Consider the following 11,224-nt stretch of genomic DNA (forward strand, 5'->3'; position numbering starts at 1 on the left):
TTTTAACCCCGAATAGTAAATATCAGTCGAAATTCATGATTAATGTAAACCTCAAGCAAATTGCTACTGCTTCCTAATTGGCATTTAATAGAATATTGTTCTGCATAAATAATGTTGATTACATTCAATACTAGTAAAATATTACAGGTAATTTTTCGGTTTATTGTCACACGGAAAACCTCAAAGATAAATTTGATCTGCAAGTGGATTGAAATGCCACAAACAGTTGATAACTAATTAGGTTGATTGATTATTTCATTGGCAGTTCCAATCTTATTCTCTAATTTTGATGTAGTTTTCTACTAACTGCAAAATTATGAACCAGAGGTTAAACATTTCAAAGTGAAGTGTTTAAAATAGCACCTTAAAGGCTGTAAGCTTTCAAAACCGAAAGTTTAAAAACTAAACAATTTTTAATCTGAGTTTTCAAATGCAAATAAGTACGCAAAAAAATGTCAAAATCAGTTGGTATCTTCTTCTTTCTTTTTACATTCTTATTAGAGAAGGTATTCTATTTGTGTGAGAAGATTTTTTTTACATTCCATTTTTTTTCAAACATTGTAAAAAAGTTTAAGAATTTTAGTTGTTATTATATGCTGTATTTCAAAATACTTTCATATTCATAATTGAAGATATTTTAAATTAAGCTTTTCAAATTCCATTGGTAAGAAGGATTCGAACCCCCGCAGTAGACCCTTGAGAAGGCCCTCCTCATTTCTGAGTACTATAACGTCGCATATGAAACGTTCTCAAATAGCAAGCCTTCAAGAATGAAAAATTTACACTACAACTTTCAGAAATTCACTGTTATAAAGAAGAAGTCTTTTAACATTTAAAATACTAGTAGTCTTTTAACATTAAATACTAGTAGTCGTTTCATTTTGAAATAAAGGATATAATAGCTGCCATAATTGAGATATAAATTCACACATATGCTACTGTGTGAGATTTGTGGTGTATCAAAAAAGCTATGGTACTTAATAGCATGACTATCATCATCGAAGAAGACAATGGACGCTCACTGCCGGCACGAGACCAGCATTGTTAGTAAATCCGTTATAAAATGAAGATTATCGTCCGTTCCCTAGGATGACTTACAATGATTCTCAACCTCCCCCTTTCACCAATACCAAAGATATTATAAACGTAGATGCGGTATGGGGCGTCAGAGTGGGGAATTATATATATAGGACATTACATTTTCTGCCCTATCGAGGTGCTGCCCTCACCGTACTACGAAGTCGAATTCTTGTTTTCTCATTCTTCGTAAAATATGACGGTAAAGCAGTAGAAAGATTTTTTGAGGTTAGAAAAGTTTGATATGTATGCATATCACTGCATTTTTTCAAATCTGAAGTCTGATCCAGGTTTTTGGTACAGTCTTTTTATTAAATAAAAAAAATTCTTGATAAATCATATTTTTAATTTAAAAAAAACTATTATAGAAAGAAATTTCGAGATAAACAATTACGGAAACATTTTTCTTTGACAAATATTTTTTTTTTAATTGAAATAATCAAATATTTATACCAAAGAAACAGCTTTTTTAATGTATGAAGTGTTTAAACATTATTGTTTAAATTTAAAATTAAAATAATTAGAACAAAATATATTTCTGGGTAAGATATTTTGGTTGAAAATGTATATAGTATTTTTTAAATCACAAAAATTCTTCCGAGAAATCGAAATGTTGATTAAAAAACGCGTGTTCTTTTATATTAATTTGTCGGTAAAATTTTTGTATAATTTTAATTTTAAATTGAAACAAATAATTTTTAACACTTTAAATATTAAACAAAAGTATATTTGATACAAATATTTTATTATCGTATTTTTAATAAATAATTAATATTGATTAAGAAACAATTTTATTTGGGGCGTTTGATTATTGGGGAATTTTCAAATTCGTTAATAGTATAAACTGTTCAGGAATTTTATTAGTTTTGCAATTTTATTATTCGGGACAGAGAGTTTTACCGAGTCGGGAATTATATTTTTCGGGATATTTCAGCCGTCCCCATAGAATTGCAGAAAATTTGCTCTAATTATAATTTCGGCACTCGATCTTGTTGATTTTTTCCTACAGTATTAATAAAAAAAATTGTTTATGGAAATTTTTAATATTACAAAGTTAAAGATAATCTCAACATCTCTAGGTATGTAAAGAAGGTAAACTTCCAAAAATTTAAAAACTAATTTAAGAACTATTTATACTCTTTTAAGCTGCCAATACAATTTACACAACACTAATTGGAAAATTTGCAAATTTCTAGGCCTTCAGTTTAAGAACTTGAATTTTAACGTTAAATATGCTTCATTTTCAGAATACAGCCTGATTGTTTGAATTTTCGGAATTTTCGTTATTAGTTATAGGTTAGGTAAAAAATAACATTATGGGATTCGAAATTGTTACAACGCGAAAAAGTTTAAATTAAAATTTTTAAATGCAAAAATACACCATTTTTCATGTTCATTTGCAATCCAGCGAGTCACTTTCTTCCCCTTTTTTTGAAAGTCGATCCTCTGCTTTAATTTTTCTTTTTAAAATATACCTTGAATTCAACGCATTTCAAATTCAATGTTTGCAGCTGCATTTAGATGTTTTTTATTTTAAATATCAATTAATTAAAACATTTTATTTATTTTTCACGGTTGTAATTTATAACTTCTAAAATTGAAAAATTGTAGCTCAAACATGAAAAACTATAGACTAATTTCGAATTTATAGAGGTTCTATCATATATATTGAATTATTAAAACCACTGACCTATTTTAAGGTTTTTAAAACTCTTTTAAAAACTTTTTTTAACAATTTTGGTTGTGATTTCTTAATAAAAGAATAAGTGTTATTTAGTCTCCAGAACAGCAATTTTTACAATATTTAAAGCTTTAATAGTTGAGACATTTTAAATTTGTAGTCTTCAGTATATTGAATAATTTCAAATTTAAAGCTTTTAAAATATGTCATCAGAATTTTTGAATGGAAAGTGTTCGATAATTTTAGATTGAAACATTTCAAATTATTTAGTTACAAATTAAAATCGTACAACTTCAAGTTTAATTAATTTTTGGATCATTTGTCACCCCCACAAATTATTATTATTATTTTTTTTGTGTCAAGAAAATAACGCTTGATTTTTGTAAAAGTTAACAAATATATATTGAAGGTTAACACAAGGTCATTTTTGTTCAAAAATCTTGTTCCTGAATAAATTGACTCTTATTGTTTCCGATTTTGTTTTGTCAGTGAGGGATTGTGTTTTTCATAGAAAACATTGAAATGTGGTTTTTTCACGTTTATAAAATTATAATTGAAAGTCACTCGGGGTAATTTTCTATGAAAAATATTGACTTACAAACAATAGAATGGATTTCTTCGCCCGAGATACAAACGTAAATTTTACTATAGTAAAAACAACTGGAAAAATTTAGACGAAAGCCAAATTTGATGAAGAAAACAAACCTTTGTCGACCTATAAATACTAATTTTATTCCCCGAAAGATTTTTCAAAAATCTCTTCGAAACACTTTTATTGTAACAATTTAATTGAAGAAAAATATTTTGTATAAAAATAAAAATAGTACAATTTTTACATACAATTCTTAAAATGAAAAAACTTTTTGTCAAAGCACAATCCAATCCGACTATTTTTTCGAAAGTTATCCGATATACAGACAACCACAACATCAATAACGACGTCATAGGCGCCAGAGAGACACAGATACCGACGTAAAAACTTGTTTTTCTGACTCAAGGAGCCTCAAAACGTCGAAATTTCATGAAATTCGCGGAGGTCATTTTTCGCATAAAACTCTTCTCATTATGGATGAGAATGTGATAAAATAATCATGGGGCTTTGAAAAAGTAGCGTTTTTCGCCTCTTGACCGGTATACAGACATCAACGACGACGCCGGACAGACAAACAGACACCGACGTAAAAACTTGTTTTTCTGACTCAAGAGGCCTCAAAACGTCGAAATTTGATAAAATCCGAAAAACTCATTTTTCATTTTAAAAAAACTAATACCTTCTCATTTTGGATGAGAATGTAAATTAAACATTAAACAAAATTTCTATAATAAAAATATTTGTTATTGTATTTGTAATAAGTAAATAATATTGACCACAAAACAGTTTTCTCAATTTCTGCGATTCGGGAATTTTTTAGTTTGTATATTTTATCATTAGACAAAATTCGGCCTGGAGTTTTATTATGCGGGAATTTTCAAATTCGATAATATTGTAAACTGTCCAGAATTTCATTATTTTAGAATTTTTAAATTCGGGATTTTCAGGTTTCAGAATTTTATAATTTCGGGAAGTTTACAGTGTCGAAAATATTTCAAACATTTAAAAAAAATTATAAGATTGTAAAAAAGTCTGGAAGACTGTGAGGCATTTTTTTGCAGAATTTTATATAAATTTTACGACAAAATGGGAATCATTATAAATATATTTGAAAGTTCTAAAACACTTGAAAAATAATTTGAATTATATATATTTCGAGTAAGCTGTAGTAATTATAATAATTTAAAATTTATTTTAAAATATATTTTATAGAACATGATATTTTTTATGAATATGACAGTCAAATTCTATTCGTCTAATTTTGTTTGCCAATGCGAAACGTAATCTGGCTTGGAACTGCCGTCTTAACATCTAAAAACCGAAAGAACAATTTTCATATCACTTGTAATTATAATTATATTTTTATAAAAGTCTAAAAAATCCATAAAAATTGCAGACCATAAAAATAAAAATAAAAAATAAATAATATTAAAGAACTATATATAGACAATATATAGAATGAAAATTATAAGTAATAATTTCAGAAATATTGGGAAATGTATGAAACCGTAATATAAATTATTCATCGACTTTTATTTGTGGTATTTATTAAAATAACCATGTTTTTCAAAGTTATAACTTATAAATGTAAAAATGTTTTAATTGGCAATTTACTAAATTTACTTTCAATCCAAATAGTTCTTGTCTGAAAGTTGCTTACAGCGCTCCAAATGGCTGTTGTCGATAGGTGCTATAGCCGTGGAGCGGTGGGTAGAGGGGAACTGACAATTTTCGCCGGACGCGCCGTCTATATTTATCACGGGTAACTAAGCCCGCACCGCATCTACGTTTATAATATCTTTGCCAATACTTTAAGCTTTCTACCACTGAACTTAGTATTCTTTACAAAAATATAAATAGAACAAATTCTAAGAAAGAAAATTTTACACGAAAAGCAACTTAATAATTTATTTAATAAATAACTAAAAAATGTAAAAATATGAAAAAACTCCTTTTCTTAGTTTTCTTCTAAATCATATAAATAAAGACATGTTTTTAAAAATACTTCTGATTGAAAAATTTTATTATTATAAAAAAATTGTAAACAATAAAACTAAAACCTACCAATTTTTGACGGTACCATTACAGAAGCTTTTTTCAATTCGGAAAACTTTTTTGATGGCCATTTACAAACTACGTGACACGTTTTTCAGGAACTTCAGCACCCTCTCCCCCCTGCGTGGTGCTTTTTTCATTAAATTTAATACGAAGAATGATACTTTGCAAGACCGCCCACCCCCTTAACGTATCACGTATTTTGTGAATGACCCCTTAGTGATTTATTTATTTATTATAATTATTCTGAATGTTTATTTTCCATTTTGTAGTTTTCAGCTTTATTATTTACAATTTTTTATAATTATACCTTTTTTAACTATGATAGTTTTTAAAAATAAGTTTTATTTCATATGATTGTAAAGATTGCTAAGATCGGGAGTTTTTTCACATTTGTATTAATTTTTTTAGTTATTATCTCATAAATTATTTTTTTCTCGTAGAAATTTACATGCTCATTTTCGAATCTGTAGTTTGCATAAATATCGAAAAGTTGAAGAGGAAGTATACAATTTTCGACATGTTAGTGTTCCTCAAGTCATGAGAAATGTTTTGTGCCAAGTATATGTGACTAATAATAATATTTACAAGTATATTTATAAGCACCCAAATTTTCAAATGAGCTAGAATATTGACCTAATTTTGAAGTCCTGACCTTTGGCGCGTGACCATTGAGCTTTCTTATTTGCGGTTTTCACCTTGACCTTAACATTTTACATCTGCAATTTAATCATTGACCCATCAAATATGACCCCTGACCTTCGTCACTAATCTAATAGTACATATTTTTATGTTTCAGAAGGTGGTTTCTCCAAAATAGAAGAGAGTTCGCTTGAAATGACGGATTCTTTCTTTATCAGGTTAGTGCTTATATAAGTTGGCCCACAAAAAAATGTTTGATAGAGAAATTTTCAAAGAAACTTGAAAAGTGGGCAGTTTATTACGCACTGGTAATATAATTTGAGGTCCCAACTATAATTTCAAAAACTTCCTATAGTCTGCAGAGCGGTCAGTCGTCCATGAGAAGCGATTGAAATCGTTGTTGGGTCAGCATGACCCAGACTTATACCTAACGTTAAACTTTATAGCATTGAGTTATTTATAAAGATTGGAAATTTCAGCCCTCACAAAAATAAAATAGTGCTAATAGTTAATTTTACATTGATCATTTTTCCAGCGTATGCCAGTGTACTATTTGTGCGGGCTGTGTAGTTAACAAAAGAACAAGAAAACAAGAATGATGTATCCATTTTGTTTGCGGACAATGTGCGATGACTATCGTGTTTACATTTGCAACGATTGTGTCGGAGAATAATAATATGAAAATTCTTGTAATTATGCGTATAATGCTGTGCTTTTTTTAAAGAAATATCGATAACTTTTTCATAAATTATTCAAGTATTTTCTTTATTTACATGCTGAAAGAAAAACTTATTTATCGTATTATGTAAAGATGCACCAGCTTAAAATTCCAAAAAAATCTCTTTTTTGAAAGGTACAGTATAGGAATTTTTCATTACTCTGGCATATTTTAAAAGTTTCAATATAAATTTTCAGCTTGAAATATTGAAAATTACTAAAATTACACTTTTTTCATCAAATTAAATTTAAATAAAGTAATTTTTTTTCGTGAATTTTTTTAACCTTAGTAAAGACATCAACAATAGCTTTATTTCAGATCAATTATTTCCATAGGCTCTTAAGTTTACCTTAGAATTTCTTTAAGACAATTGATCCATTCAATAAGGAATGGTATACTTTAACTTATATCTGTTTGATTTCGCATTCTTGTAGTATTGGCAGGTAATTCAAAAGCCTATATGTTTAAGTATATAGATCCGGGGACCTAACGTTTGTGTAAAGTAGTAAACAATCGTTGAAGATGGCAAAAATAAGTTGTTTGTTTATTACAACGTATGCAACCATTTGTCCAACAGAAAAAAAAGTTTTTGTGCTCCATTTATTTGTTTACTTATTTGAAAAAATTAATATCTATACTATCGGAAACGCCTATTTTCAAGTATGCATTAATATTAGCAGCAAGTAACCAACAAGTTTCAAACTTCCAAAAATATTGTCGTTGCTACTCTTAAACCTATACAGGGCTCGTAGGAGATTTGAGGACCCAAAATTAAAACCAAAGTACGCTTCCGAAATTACGGACGATATTTTTGTATGGAGATCTTATTGATCATTTATTTTTACGTTCTGGAAGTGGAATCTAGTTGGTCCACTGCCTTCATTTTGTGTTGTTATGAAGTGACAACTACAATTAAAGCACATGGAGTCATAAGTATCCCACGGGCCTTTATACGTATAAATTTTGTAGAGAAGAGTCAATTTTATTTTTTTCGAAAGCAATGTATTGCAGTAATCGTATACCATTGAGCTTCAAAAAAGATTTGCTCGTATGATTTTAGAATTTAGTAAAGTTGGAGGTATCAATGGAAGCACAAAATGAGCCCTTTACCATAGGGTGTCTGGACTAGTTTAAAACTCGGTTTTCTGTATATATGATTGAGAAAAATGATCGAGAGATTAATTTTAATCGCCCCAGTAGAAATTGCACATTGTTCCAATGTCGGGCAAGAGGACAATTGCATAAAAGATATAAACAGTTCGACGAAGAATGGTCCTCCTCAGTGCTTTTGTGATCGAGTTAAGTGTAGCTTTTGAGTAAGCGCCGGTGATTACTTTCGAGACGAAGCAATTTAACGAGAAAGCAGGGATGCGAGGAATACTATCCAGTTTAAATTGGAGCTTAACTTAATGTTGGTGCATACAAATCATTATCAATGACGACAACGATTAAACTTCCCTAAACTCTACGCACCCATTTTAGATTGGAAGCCATAGTCGTAATTTTATCAGTCAATTGTTTTGTAGGTTAAGTGATTCCAGATTTTAAGCTCTGCATTTCCAATCTTCCAGTTCTTTTTTTATTTCAAAATATTTCAATTTGAGGATCCAAAAATTAGGGGGATTAGGATATCTGCATTCACAAAGTTCTAATCATAATTCGGACAGGATTTTTTGATAGAAAAAGGAATCTGAAAGGAAAAGGAATGCCTGTTTTCTACGAGGGAGTGAATTCGACGGGATCGCCCCCCTCCCCCAACGCCGCATCCTTTCCCCTTATATAGGGATCGCCCCTTTTTTTAATCCCTTCTCGGGTCAAAGTGGCTTTTGTGACACTCTTCCCCCTTCCCAAACGTATCCCTGTTTTCATAACCCTTTTCTGGAGGAGAGTGACTGCGGTCACATTTATACCATCCCTTCCCCCTCTTCAGGGGTCCTCTCCGTTTCTTATATGCGTTTCTCGGTGGTAAAGTAACTTCAGAGACACGTAAAAAATCTTCTAAAGAAATGAACATGAAGAAATAGAGTAAATTTAAAAACTCGATATCTCGAAAGCTATTCGAGATATTATTTTAGAAGTTGCAGATTCGTGTTCCTCGCAAAAAAAAAACCTACAGTAATTCGCATTATAACATTGTCGGATTTTTTCCTTTTAAACGAAATAAATGATGCTGATTCAGTCAATTTGTTTATCATGAGTATTCGCTGTAATATTCATTATAATGCACTTTTTTTAACTTGCAAAAAGTACAATTTTTTCTGAAATAAAAAATGATTTTGCCGCAGTTGTTACACTTTATTCTTTCTATTATCCTCTTTAATAATTCATAATAGCATAATAAGTAAAAGCTGCAAACGTTACTTTTTTGTTCAGTTATAATAAACTTATAAATTAATATTTTTGAGTCGATTTGAAAACCAAGATTAGGCCAATCAAACGAATTACTGGATGTGTATAGAGTAATGTGTATAAACTCGACGGGCCTCGTCGAGCTTTTCGTCTTCAGCATGTCTTGATTGGGGGCAACTTAAGTCAAACTCAAGTCGAAGCATTTTTATTCGGGCCACTACCCACAAGCCTTCATCCAAACTTATTTTAAATCAATCAAAGTTATATCAAATAATTTGTTTGAATGAGCACATTTTTTAAGTCCATCATTTTAATACTTATTATATACGTTTTGATATTTAGTATACTTCAATTAAATTAATGAACATTAAAAAAAATGTTAAACGAAAAAATTTGCTCGGGGTAGAGCATAAAAGCCTCTAAATTTTGTCATACTTTAAACGTCTTTATTTTATAATATCATATTGTATAGAAATTGGGTTAATTAAGTTAATTGAAGGAGCCTAACGTTAGGAGTTTTCTAAATTGGGAATTAAAGTATGGATGCAGGCTTTATTTAAACTTAATTGAATATTGTACAAACATTAAAAATGAAGTACGTTGTCTTTGACTGAGAGTAATTGAAAGCGTTAATGGAACATATGTATGAAAATTTGTGTTTCGCGCATATCCGAGGCTAGCAACAGAAGCAGAAATGAGGATTGGCTCGTACTCTGGTTACCTACATAAGCGGAGAGAAGTGTTCTCTCACAAACCTCGAGTTTGGTTACACTGCTTATACTCACATACAGAACTATGGAGACATTTCCCTTCTCCGAAGGGAATCTCTCTTCTAATGAGAGCTTAATGAGGTCCATAAGCAAACGCAATAACGACTCATTAAGACACTATCTTTTAACTTCTGCACCAATGAACTTCAATCCTTTACATTTAGACAATTTAAGTAAACAATACCCAAAAATAATCATTTTTGGGTATTGGATATTGCATTCAATCAAGTATCTTAAGATACTTGATTGAAAATTTCTTCAAACTTATTAAAAGCAATTTTTTTAATCACAAAATCGTTATTACAATAGAAGAAAGGAAAATTGATAGGTGCAAAGTCCTATCTACCCATTTCGACAGGAGAAACAAAAAATCTTTCTAGAGGAACAATTTACAACCGAATGACTGCAGTATTCTTTTTGTTTCCTCATAAGGAAAACTTTGTAATAGTAACAATATCGAAAAAAATTAGTTCGTTAAATTGAATCGGTTGACCTATAATAATAGTAACTACTTTATTGGACAGTGAGAAAGTTAAAGTCATTTTAGAATATTTGAAAAATTGTTTTTTACAATAAAATTTTTGGATGAAGTTCCGAAAAGCCCTTACCTATGATTTTTTTAACTCCGTATACTCCTGTATTTTGACGCACTAATTACGAAAATGATACTAAAAATTGGCCCCTAACGAGAAGTTGGAAAGGGGACATAGAAAATCGCCGATTCTCCAAAGTACACCAAAATCGATGTTTAATTGAGTTGCAACAAATTTGAGCCACACAGATTAATGATGAGAATCAAGGGGAAAATCATCATTTAGAGACTGTTCTTTCTCATTCAGAGCAAGGTGAAGTGTTATCTACAAACTGTCAGTCACCTGTCAAGATGATTTTTTCGGGCGTTATTTGGATGAAATAGATGTTGATAAGCAGGTAAGTTATAATAATAATTACCTAACTTTTAATTTCCTCCCATTAACCAGTGAGTATTAGTGTCTTGAAATAAAAATTGTACTTGGCGTGGTATAATTTCCAAATCTTAGGTTAGTCAAAATACACATGACATTCAAAGCACCAAATCCGGGATGTAAAAACTAAGTCGTGACCGTCTGCATCAAAATTCATCATGCTTCGGCGTTCGAAGAAATTTCCTCTAGATTTTCTGCATTCAACGAAGTGAAGTTAGCTGGTGTTTAAAGTGAAAATACCTAATTGTATATGTAGAGTCATGACATTTTATATACTAGGCAGTCCGATAAGTACCTGAAAATTCTAAGAGATGGCATTAGTATTCACTAATGTGAACCATTTTCGTCGAGCTTGATCCTTCAAATGACGCCTGT

Source organism: Belonocnema kinseyi, chromosome 9, assembly GCF_010883055.1.
Source record: "Belonocnema kinseyi isolate 2016_QV_RU_SX_M_011 chromosome 9, B_treatae_v1, whole genome shotgun sequence".
Lineage (NCBI taxonomy): Eukaryota > Metazoa > Arthropoda > Insecta > Hymenoptera > Cynipidae > Belonocnema > Belonocnema kinseyi.